Raw genomic sequence first — 12,581 nt, forward strand, 5'->3', positions numbered from 1 at the left:
AGGTTATGTTGTGTGTGTGTGTGGCGGGGGGGTTGTTTGTTTTTTGTTTTCTTCTTGATAGGTGTTTAAGAAGAAAGGCTATGACAGCTACGGATTCCTGAAGAATGGAAGAGACAATGAAAATGACTGGAGGTGGAAGCTGTGGGATGTACATTATTCTGGAGAGAATACTTGAAAGGGGCTTCATTTATATGAAGTGCTGCCTGACAGATCTGATGAAAGAGAAGATCCAGGGTTTAAAGATGCAGCTAGAAACTACGGTTGAGTTTCAAAAGGGATTTTAGTGGATGATGGAGGGAAGGAGAGAAGAGATTGAAGAGAAAACTCAAGACTTGCAGATCTATGCTGGACAAGAAATGGCTGGATGAAGAAAGTGCTCGTGGAAGCATGTGACTATGAGAACAAGACAGAGGAAAAGATGGGCCCGTGAAGAAGAAGAAACACAGCTGAGGGACAGGTTCACTGAGTTGGAATATGAAGGGGAGAGGCAGGCAATAACCAAAGATGGGAGAGCAAGGAAGAAGGGAAGAGATGGGCAAGAGACAATGGAAATTGACGGAGTTTGGAGCCTCAGGAGGATAGAGAATGACTCTCAGAAGATTGCAAGTGAGAACAGAAGATAAGAAGAAGGTGGAAGGTCAGAGAATAGCACAAAGAACTGCAAGAGACAGGCCTACAGGACTGGGGACTACCTACTAAGAAGAATGGATAGGCCTGTCACCAGAGCTGATCCAGAGAACAGAAGGGTGTGTTGTCTGCCAAGAGCTAAGATACAGAATATAGACTGAGGCTGCAGAGGATCTTAATAGGAGCAGGAAAGAATCCACTGATTGTCCTTCATGTGGGAACAAATAATAGTGCTAGATTCTTGCAGGGATGCATCAAGGAGGACTATACCAGGTTGGGGAAGATGCTTGAAAAAATGGAGGTTCAGGTGATTTTCAGTGGGATTCTATCTGTCCCTATTGGAGGAGAGCAAAAGCGAAACAAGACTATGATGATCCACAGATGGCTCGGGCAGTGGTGCAATAAGGAAGGCTTTGGGATGTTTGACCACTAGGATGTATTCATGGACAGAGGACTGTTCTCATGGGATGGATTCCACCTGACTAGGGAGGGGAATAGACTTCTGGGATGGAGGTTGACTCAGCTGATTAAAAGAGTTTAAACTAGGAATTCAGGGGAGGTGATTGGGAGATGCTCATGTAATCTCCATGTCTGATTCTAATATTGAGTGTAAGGACCCAGGGAGGGAGAGGAGTTATTTAAGTTAGGGGCCAGTCTTGGCACAAGGAGAAATGGATATAAACTGACTATCACCAAGTTTAGGCTTGAAATGAGATGAAGGTTTCTAACCATCAGAGGAGTGAAATTCTGGGATTGCTTTCCAAGGGGAGCAGCAGGCAGTTGGCGAGGGGTCGGGAGGGGAAAATAACTTGTTTCAAGACTGAGGTTGATAAGTTTATGGAGGGATGGGGTTACCTACAATGGCATGTGGTCCACCTGCAACTTCTATTAGCGAATCTCTCCAGTGGCCGGATATGGAACACTAGATGGGGAGGGCTCCGAATTACTACAGAGAAATCTTTCCCAGGTGTCTGGCTTGTGGGTCTTGCCCACATGTTCAGTGTCTAACTGATCACCATATTTGAGGTTGGGAAGGAATTTTCCCCCAGGTGAGATTTGGCAGAGACCCTTGGGGGTTTTCGGCTTCCTCTGCCGTGTGGGGCCATGGTCACTTGCTGGTTTGAACTAGAGTAAATGCTGGATTCTCTGTAACCTGAAGTCTTTAAGTCATGATTTGAGGACTTCAGTAACTCAGCTAGAGGTTATGGGCCTACTACAAGAGTGGTGGATGAGGTTCTGTGGTCTGCAATGTGCAGGAGGTCTGATTAGATGATCATGATGGTCCCCTCTGGCCTCAAAGTCTATGAGTCTCTGGTTCCTCTCTTCATTTAACTCTTACTTAAAACACACTTCTTCCACGAGGCCTACAAACTTTTGTTTTCCTTTCTTAGGTCCCACTTCAGCAAGGCACTTCAGTGCATGCCTATTAATTGTGTGAGTAGTGACAGTGACTTCAGTAGGACCACTCACGTCTTTAAAGTTAGGCACATGCAGCTTGCTGAACTGGGGCCTTTGTAACAAAATCATGTAAAAGGTGTAAGGGGGTCTACAAACCCCATACAGAGCACAGATAGAGTGGGAAGGAGAGTCTCTCCTGTTCAGAAGCAAGCAGCTTGATCACACCCCCACGCAGCTGCCGGAGTTGCCAGTTGTCATACATACAAAGGGAAGGGTAACCACCTTTCTGTATACAGTGCTATAAAATCCCTCCTGGCCAGAGGCAAAATCCTTGTACCTGTAAAGGGTTAAGAAGCTCAGGTAACTTGGCTGGCATCTGGCCCAAAATGACCAATGAGGGGACAAGATACTTTAAAATCTTGAGGGGGGGAAGGCTTTTGTCTGTCTGTGTGATACCTTTGCCAGGAACAGATCAAGGATGCAAGCCCTCCAACTCCTGTAAAGTTAGTAAGTAATCTAGCTAGAAAATGCGTTAGGTTTTCTTTGTTTTGGCTTGTGAAATTCGCTGTGCTGGAGGAAATGTGTATTCCTGTTTTTGTGTCTTTTTGTAACTTAAGGTTTTGCCTAGAGGGATTCTCTATGTTTTGAATCTGATTGCCTGTAAGATTATCTTCCATTCTGATCTTACAGAGTTGTTCTCTTATCTTTTTTTGTTCTTCTAATAAAGTTCTGTTTTTTAAGAATCTGATTGGGTTTTTTGGGTGTTAAAAATCCAAGGCTGGTCTGTGCTCATCTTGTTTATTCTTGAGCCTCCCCAGGAAAGGGGGTGTAAGGGCTTGGGGGGGATATTTTGGGGAAATAGGAACTCCAAGTGGTCCTTTCCCTGTTCTTTGTCTAAATCACTTGGTGGTGGCAGCATACTGTTCAAAGACAAGGCAAAGTTTGTGCCTTGGGAAAGTTTTTAACCTAAGCTGGTAAAAATAATCTTAGGGAGTCTTTCATGTACCCTAGAGTTCAGAGTGGGGAAGGAACCCTGACACCAGTCCTGGAGGCAGGCAGGGCCGGATTACCTCTCCTGTGGGCCCAGGGCTATTAGATTTTGTGTGGCCCCTGTATACAAGTCTTTTTTCTAATTTAAAACAAAATGATCACAATTATGGCATCAAGGCTATTAACACTAAACTAAATTTGCCTTTTAATTAACATAAAGCTGTTCTGTGGTTACATTTCAGTCTTAAAACATGTAGAATATAGTTAAGTTAATTCAAAATATCCTACTTCTTACCTTAGAATAACTGTTATATTAGTTTCTTTCTGGGAGGGAGTTTGGGTGCAGGAGGGGACTCCAGGCTGGGGCAAAGTGTTGGGGTGTAGGACAGGATGAGGAGTGCGGGGTCAGGGAGGGAGTCTGGGTACAGGAGGGGTTTCTGACCTGTGGCAGTGGGTTGGGGTGCAGGAGGGGAGTGCAAGGTGTAGGCTCCATCCGGGAGGTGCTTACCACAGGTGGCTCCTGGCTGGCAGCGCAGCAGGGCTCAGGCAGGCTCCCTGCCTGCCAGCCATAGCCCCACGCTGCTCCCAGAAGTGGCCGGCTGCTGACACGTCTGTGCACACCCCTAAGGGCAGGAGGACAGCGTGTCTCCATGTGCTGCCCGCGCCCGCAAGCACTGCCCTGCAGTTCTCATTGGCCAGTTCCCACCAGGGGGCGCAGGGACTTACCAGCAGCCGGTCACCTCCAGGAGTGGCGTGGGGCCACATTATGCAGGCAGCTCCTAAAGCCCCTGCATTAATCCAGCCCTGGAGCAGGCACCAACTGCTGCAGCCAATAGAAGAAACAAACGCTGCTATAAAGGGGAGAACAGAGACAGAAGGGGAGGTAGAAAGGTCTGGGACAGCAAAGGGGTGACATCCTTGCTTCAGGCTCCTTCCATGAACACAGCCAAGAGACTGAAGCGGACTGCTAGACTTAATTAAAGGTGAGTGTCCAAGAACTGCCCTGACCAAGAGCAAACTAAGGAGGACCAGTCAGGAGAAGTAGAGACCCCCTCAAAAAGACCATACCAGGAGAAGGTGACAAAAGGGTATTTAAATACCTTCATAAAAATGTCTGATGCAAAGAGATAATTTGTGTGCAAATTTGCATTGTTTATAAGAATGTTTATTTTTGCACAGAGACCTGAGTTTCACTTTTGAACCTATATGTTTTGTACTTTGCCACTACAGAGACAACAAATAAATAAGCAAATAAAAATAAATAATACAATATACTCATTTGCTTATTTATTTTTCAGCTCCATTGAAAACACAGGAAATAATGTTTTCCAAATGCAAACAACAAAATTAGTACAGAGAATGTAGTCACTAAGAAGTCCTGCAAACAATGAAGAAAAAGATATTATAAACTAGCAGTGTTCCCTTTAAAAATTAAGGAGTCAGTCTGGCTGATTCATCTGATAATACAGCACAGTTGATATTATATCATTTGAAGAGAATTTTACTAACCAGCACTTTGGCTTTACTCCTACACAAAGATTCAATTTACTGATACTTACAAGTTTTTTGTTAAAATAACGGTCTGAAGCCATTGCTAACCCCCTTTTAAGTTTATTGTAAAATTGTAATCGGCTAACAAAATGACAACTTGATTATTTCCCCAGTTTCTAACTTGGAGTTGAACATAATGCCTTTGGCAAATAACTAAAGCTTCCCAGAGAAGAAAGCCTTCAGCCATTTAAGCCTTGTCCAATCTGGGAGCAGAACCATGCTTGCTAGCTATATTCAGTTACCAAGCATGAGTCTGGAAAAATAGTATTTGACAATCAATTCTGATTTGTCGAGTTGTCGCTAGCAGAGTTACTGTCATGGTGGATAGGGAATATGGACACGTTTGTCAAACCGGAGTTAGGCTCCTAAACCTATTTAGCCTTCATTGTGAGCCGCAGGACACGTCTATTTAGAATTCTAAATATGAAGTTTGAAGCTTAACTTCAAGCACCTAGGTTTGAAAATGTTGACCAGTTTGGGGGTTTGTGTGTTTTTTGTTTTTATGTTTGTTGTTAACAAACGTACCAGCAGCAAAAATCATGCTGTTGGCTGTCTATAGCATGGTTTCTTAACAAGGCTGTAAACTAGGGCCAGAAAAAATTTACATAAGGGATTAACTCTCAGTTTCCTTCATATTGTCCCATCAGTGGGTGGAGCTTACCACCTCATCCTCTCACAAAGCAGACATGAGGCTTGGTCCTCAAAACCCATAGATACACTGAGATTGGCAGGGAAGCATCACAAATTTCAGGGTGTCCATAGCGACCTGGGGCAAGTGTAGAAGGGCCTATTTCTTCACTCTGCTTCCCAGGCCTGCTCCCTAAGGAGCCCCTGCCAGCAGCTGCCCCAACTTCACCCTAAAGAGGTTTCCAGAATGTGAGGGGAGAGGGGAACACATAAGATAATGCTGGGCAGTTTGAGAGGCAGTGATGCAGCAGAAAGTGGCCACCCTTCACCCCAGGCTAGCACTAATACCCTGTTCCCTCAGAACCAACACACCTGCAGTCACGTGTCTGCTCCTTAGTTCCCTATCTAGACATGCTACTATGGTCCACAGGAGGCTTGTGAGGCTTAATTAACTAACACTGGTGAGGTACAGTATGGTAACGAGCACCACCAAAATGTCTCCACATAAGATTAATAACAAACACCAGCATCCAACGGACACTAACTGCCATCCTTCTCAGCAGGGAGCCTGAGGACTGAATAGTATTGCACTACCCTTTACTCCTGGAGGCGGTCCTTACAGATCATGTAAGTAGTACAGTGTGGGGGAAATATGCAGTGTCACTACCTGTGATGTACCTAATCTGTAGTTAAGTAGACAGCTTCCATCAGGCTGTCAGTCTGCCACCTTTTACCATCAATCGATTCACGTTAAAATTAAAAAACAAATAAGTCAGACGAGGAAAAATATTATGCAAACATCATGACCTGTTATTCAGTTAAGTAAATCACACACACGAGAATCACTACCATCCACAACAAGACGAAGGTAACTAATATCACACTTTCCCTGCACTGCCCAGTGATAATATGGGGGCCGTTGTCTGCATGTGCAATGCCCCTCTTGCATGACAGCTTGGAGAGCACTGTGTACCAGACTGTGAGAATGGACTCGGCCTAATGAGAAATAGGAAAGCAATTATTTTGTAATAAGTTATGGACATTAGGCAAACAGCACTCTAAAAACTGAAACTTTTGAAATATTCCAGAGTTGTGTAAGCATTATTCTAATGCATCTTGCAGACTATCAAAATTCAGTTGTAAGGATTTATTTCAGAGAATAGCTTCAATTAACAATGACAGTTTGCTGAGGCTGTCTGGCAATTAAAAGAAGAGCAATCTCAGTAGTTCAGGTAATATTTTGTAAAACATTCTGGCATTTCAGAAATATAAAATGTTATTTATTGTACTGTACATTCTCTGTTGCATTTACTGGCTATTTCCCATTAGTAAATTACAGTAATGCCTACATAACAAAAATGTCATTAATAAAAGTAAGAACACAAATTACAGCTGCATTTCTTGTTGTAAGGAAAAATAAGTAGAGAAACTTACATAAATGTTATACTTTATAGCAGTTATGGAACAACAAATATTGGTATTTTCTCTGAAATAACTGATATTCTTCCTTGGGATATTATTATGCTACAAGTGGTCTTTGTATGTGTTTTACCAATAAAATAAAACCCAACAGGATCTTTTAAAAGGGGATAAGACAAAATGCCATGTTTACTGTGAATACAAAAAGAGGCACAGTAAACATGTAATCATAAACATTCTATCCCATGTACTCACACAAAATACCAAAAGAGGCAAAGCAAGTAAAGAGTCATATTTTATTGAGATGATGTTGAAGTAAAACTGGAAGGATGACTGGAAAAAGGCTAATGTAGTGCCAATCTTTAAAAAAGGGAAGAAGGAGGATCCTGGGAACTACAGGCCAGTCAGCCTCACTTCAGTCCCTGGAAAAATCATGGAGCAGGTCCTCAAAGAATCAATCCTGAAGCACTTGCATGAGAGGAAAGTGATCAGGAACAGCCAGCATGGATTCACCAAGGGAAGGTCATGCCTGACTAATCTAATCGCCTTCTATGATGAGATTACTGGTTCTGTGGATGAAGGAAAAGCAGTGGATGTATTGTTTTTTGACTTTAGCAAAGCTTTTGACACGGTCTCCCACAGTATTCTTGTCAGCAAGTTAAGGAAGTATGGGCTGGATGAATGCACTACAAGGTGGGTAGAAAGCTGGCTAGATTGTCGGGCTCAACGGGTAGTGATCAATGGCTCCATGTCTAGTTGGCAGCCGGTATCAAGTGGTGTGCCCCAAGGGTCGGTCCTGGGGCCGGTTTTGTTCAATATCTTCATAAATGATCTGGAGGATGGTGTGGATTGCACTCTCAGCAAATTTGCGGATGATACTAAACTGGGAGGAGTGGTAGATACGCTGGAGGGGAGGGATAGGATACAGAAGGACCTAGACAAATTGGAGGATTGGGCCAAAAGAAATCTGATGAGGTTCAATAAGGATAAGTGCAGGGTCCTGCACTTAGGACGGAAGAACCCAATGCACAGCTACAGACTAGGGACCGAATGGCTAGGCAGCAGTTCTGCGGAAAAGGACCTAGGGGTGACAGTGGACGAGAAGCTGGATATGAGTCAGCAGTGTGCCCTTGTTGCCAAGAAGGCCAATGGCATTTTGGGATGTATAAGTAGGGGCATAGCGAGCAGATCGAGGGACGTGATCGTTCCCCTCTATTCGACATTGGTGAGGCCTCATCTGGAGTACTGTGTCCAGTTTTGGGCCCCACACTTCAAGAAGGATGTGGATAAATTGGAGAGAGTCCAGCGAAGGGCAACAAAAATGATTAGGGGTCTGGAACATATGAGTTATGAGGAGAGGCTGAGGGAGCTGGGATTGTTTAGCCTGCAGAAGAGAAGAATGAGGGGGGATTTGATAGCTGTTTTCAACTACCTGAAAGGGGGTTCCAAAGAGGATGGCTCTAGACTGTTCTCAATGGTTTCAGATGACAGAACGAGGAGTAATGGTCTCAAGTTACAGTGGGGGAGGTTTAGATTGGATATTAGGAAAAACTTTTTCACTATGAGGGTGGTGAAACACTGGAATGCGTTACCTAGGGAGGTGGTAGAATCTCCTTCCTTAGAGGTTTTTAAGGTCAGGCTTGACAAAGCCCTGGCTGGGATGATTTAACTGGGAATTGGTCCTGCTTTGAGCAGGGGGTTGGACTAGATGACCTTCCGGGGTCCCTTCCAACCCTTATATTCTATGATTCTATGATTCTATGATAAAAAGAAAACGGTACAGAGTTTAAGCATAGAAGTTTCTGGTTATCAGGGAATAAGGTACAGATTATCAAGGGGTCCGAAATTCGGTTTAGGAATGGGTTGCATAAGGAATACATAATCTTCAATCTCCCCGATTGGGGGGTAAAAGGTTAATGGGTCAAAGTACAGACATTGAGATATGAGGGTATGTTGTTCATATAATGGCTATGTTCAGGCATGGAGTATAATGAGTGGATACGATGATGATGGATTTACTCTCATTTGGTGAGATTTAATGTTCAGTGAGTTTATGGTTTCAGTTCATATGGTCCAATGGAAAAAGTCTCTCAGTACCTTTCCCATAGTTGATGCACGATGTCGTACCTCCTAGTACAGTCGGTGGCCGGTACTACATCCCATTCACTCCCACACACATACACACACAAGTTCTGCAAAGTTGTTATAGTTACCCGCCTAGAGGTTGCTCATGCCAAGTTACTGGCCAGGTAACCTGGACATGAGGGTGGAGCCGAGTCTTTGTCAGATGCGCATCTGATGCTCCTGGAGGGTGGTTGTAGAACCAGATTCAAAGTCCTTAGTCTTTAGGGTCTGTTTTTATAGGAGTTTTATTCCTATGCCAGTCTATGGAGGTGGCTTTATCATGCTGTTGCTGAATCAATCAGCAGATGGCACCTCCCTGACGGCTCCATGCTGCCAGATGTTATATTGTTCTTTGGTTCTCCCATCCTTGAGGCTGTTGGGTGCCCTCCGGGGGTCATCCAGTTATCTCCACTTAGCGCATTCTTCGGCCAGTCGATACTGAAGTGGTAACTCTTAGGCTGGCACTCCTAACCATTCATCTTCTATTTACACACAACATCCATTCACGTGCATTTTCGAGCTTTATTTCAACATATATCTCTTCTGACTTTAACAACTCTTATAGGGTGTAACAAAATTGCTTAACCCCCTTACCATATTACATAACAAGGAAGATAAAGCATGTGAGAAGGGTGGGAGTCTCTGTGTGCTGTTCCGAGGAACAGTTGTTTTTGCAAAATCTTATCTCTGTCCCAAGATGTGCTGAGCAGTTTGGCCTTCTCATTAACATTACTTTGGGATCTTTAAACTATATAAAATTAAAAATCATACAGAAATCCTCTGGTATAGTAACATATGCAGTGCCCAAATTAAATATTAGTTTGCTACATCTTTAATACTTTCTCTCTATATAATCTATTTTATTACATAAAGCTGCATTTCAGACACCTATCAGTGGAATAATGTAACAAGTTCCAATTTTTATGTATCTCCGAGTGAAAGGATATTGAGCATTCTTTGGCAACCCTCACCCCCGACTTCTATTAGAGTTATTAGATAAGCACTAACAGTGCACCTGGTGCTGTACAAGACAGAGAGATAAAGATGATCCCTGCCCCCAAAGATCTTACCAAAAGGCAGAGAGAGAGAGAGAGAGAGAGAGAGAGAAGACAGGACATACTGGAAAATCCAGAGGACAGAATAGCTGTTATTATGAAAAAAGAACAGGAGTACTTGTGGCACCTTAGAGACTCACAAATTTATTTGAGCATAAGGTTTCGTGGGCTACAGCCCACTTCATCTGATAGCCCATGAAAGCTTATGCTCAAATAAATTTGTTAGTCTCTAAGGTGCCACAAGTCCTCCTGTTCTTTTTGCGGATACAGACTAACATGGCTGCTACTCTGAAACCTGTTATTATGAAGTCATTTCTGATTACTACTGGGCAAATTATCTATCTAAAACAAAGAAAAATGTATGTAAATGGAAAATGCAAAGGGCTTGATCCTCCAACCGAAGTCACTGGGAAATCTGCTCCTGAGAGCAGGAGTGATTCCAAGATGATTTTCTGTTACAAAAAGATGAATGGTAGTTGAGGGAGCATATGAGAGGTGATGAGGATGATGTACTGAGCCTGGGCTGGGGAGTGACATTTGTAAGTTCACAAAATCATAGACAGATGGAAAAGGCCACACAGGCCATCTAGCCTGACCAACTGCACTTTGCAAGAATACTCAACTATATTATTCTCATTAACATCATATCTGCAGTGATGGTTATTCAACTGTCTATTTCACTGCCCAATTGCTCTGATAGTTAAGAACCCTTTCCTAATGACTATCATTTTCCTTCTTTAGCTTCACGTCATTGCACCTTGTCCTTCCATCTTCCAAGAGTGTGAATAATTCCCTTTCTTCATTATACCATTCCCTTGAAAGTAAGTATACTCTGTGATCATAAATCCTCTGGGTCTTCTCTTTAACATGGTTACTTCTGTTTCTCTTCATGCCATATCTCTTCGTCTTCATTCATTACCTGTTACCAGCTTTGTATCATCTCTAGTCTTTTTATACCATCCCTAAATTGTGAAGCCCAGAACCGCATCCAGTATTTCATGTGTGGCTCCATCAGGGTGACACAAAAGAGAATTACTACCTCCCTAGTTTTGTATTATTAACCAGGTGAATAAAAATCAATTATTTTTTAAAAAGTCAGAGTTTCTTAAATTGGATTTTTTTTATTTAAATACACTTTTCTTTTTTAAAATAAACCTATTTAAAATTAGAACAAATTTTAAGGCCTACACTTACTATAATCTATTACAGTACTTTAAATTAAATTAAAAATAACATTAACCAATACATGTCTGCTGCAAACGTTTTAATGAAATTCAAACCATTCAACTGGCGGAAGCCACTGGCTAAGCACCTGGAACCAGAGCTGTTGAAGTGCTAAACCAACTTTTGACTACAGCTGCTTTTTCAAAAGGTACAGAGAGAATATTTTCTTTGTTTCAATTTATTCAGCTAGGTCAGTTCAATGACTAGTTAACTCAAAGTTAAGAAACTGATTGGGAGTTGGGGAAAAAAAAGAGAAAACCTGGTTTTCCTCTTCCAGTCTCTGAATAAAAACAAAGTGAGAAAGGAGGAGATCTACTAGTTCTAAATCTTGAATAACGTGGTGACCAGAAACTATTAGGTTAATTCTATAACCACAGATTATTATTATTATTATCGTAGCACCTAAGAGCTTGGTTCATGGCCAGTATATAATACCTTTTTTTTAAGTAATCAGTTTTACATGTAACACATGTTTTTATAAACTTATAAACATTTAAGGTAGTTTTATTTAATGAAAAAATATAAATGGAGTTTTTTTTGCATTTTTAATTTAATTCCAATTTCCATCCAATCAGAGCTTGACACAAATCATGAGTAAAAAATTAATCTAGTAGATCACAAATGCATCATTCACCATTTTCTATCATAACAAAAAACCTAAATATTCAGAATCTGAATAAATGTAAGTTAAGCCACATAATAGCTTAAAGAAATGCGGACAGATATAGTACCAAAATTTAGTGTAAAGCCTGTATTTAGTTGCAAATCAACATGTTTTAATGGTTACCAACCCATAAGAATCAACCTTTCTTTACAAAAATAGCTAAGAAGTACAAATGCAAAACAAGATTAAAATTGATTATTTAAATAAAACATTCCTGTTTGCTGATATAAACCATGATTAAAACCAGTGATTTAAATCCATCAAAGCACACTGATTATAACTTGGCCAAATTTGGGTTGATTTTTATGGAAACAGCAAAAGGCAAATTCCAACTGCAAAGCAATCCACAGGCAGATTTCAAGTCTTTGTTCCAAATTCTGGGGGCACTAGAAACTTGCACTTCAACAGGTTTAAGAAAGGCAACCTCATTTTAGGAAAAGAAAAAGAAAAGAAACCTCATTTTAGCTGAAATTTGTTTGTGTAATGTTAGGATTGGTTTGTGAATTATTTATGAATAATATAAAGTTCAAAATGTGTCAAATGATATGTTTTTAATTAGACCAAATCTAATTATGGTCTGTATGCTGCCTATATAGCTATTTGTACAACACCCATCACTGAAGTATTTGAACATTTAATACTCATTAATATAAAGTAGGGAAATATTATTACCCTGCCTGGACAGGGAACTGAAGCACAGAAAAATTAAGTAACTTGCCCAAGAATAGGCAGAAAGTCTTTGGCAGAGCCATGAAGTGAACCTAGATCTCCTGAACCCTTGTCAAGTATCTTAAATGTAAGACCATCCTTCTCCACTACAAGAACATCCTTTCACATGAAGACATAGTACTTGTCTGTTTAGAACACAAACTCTTGTAACTGCATGTATATTTGTAGAACTT

Source organism: Caretta caretta, chromosome 5 (genome assembly GCF_965140235.1).
Source record: "Caretta caretta isolate rCarCar2 chromosome 5, rCarCar1.hap1, whole genome shotgun sequence".
Classification (NCBI taxonomy): domain Eukaryota; kingdom Metazoa; phylum Chordata; order Testudines; family Cheloniidae; genus Caretta; species Caretta caretta.